Below are 512 nucleotides of genomic sequence, written 5' to 3' on the forward strand. Positions count from 1 at the left end.
TTTCTTTTCTTTGTTTCTCATTAGAACAATGCATGTGTTCCACTGGAACACGTAATGTGTGCTTTTTGTTGGGATGTCTTTTGATTTTCTTCTAGTGACTAAGCGGTTTGATTATGATGTACCTGGATTTAGTTTTTTTCATGTTTCTTGTTATCTGATATCTTCAATTCATCATTTGTGTGATGGTTTGAGGTTGGGGTAATTTCCATACGCACAAGCAATGAACTCAACCACATGTATTTAGGAGTCTGTTATCCTCGCATGTCCTCACTCCCTATTTTCCCCTTCTAGGAATTCTCCCTCAGCCATCTTTTTTCATACACCTAGTGACCGAGTATACCTTGATGAGGCCAAAACCTTTTCTAAACTCAAATAGCAAGTCTATAAGTCTATAGATTCCTTCTTCCTTTTCCACACATGCTCCTGCCATTCAAGCCAACAGAAAATGCTTCAAAATATATACAAATTTTACTTCTCATCACCTGCACCACCACCACTGTGTCCAAGCCTTC

This window comes from Mandrillus leucophaeus, unplaced genomic scaffold, assembly GCF_000951045.1.
Source record: "Mandrillus leucophaeus isolate KB7577 unplaced genomic scaffold, Mleu.le_1.0 Scaffold238, whole genome shotgun sequence".
In the NCBI taxonomy this organism is placed as follows: domain Eukaryota; kingdom Metazoa; phylum Chordata; class Mammalia; order Primates; family Cercopithecidae; genus Mandrillus; species Mandrillus leucophaeus.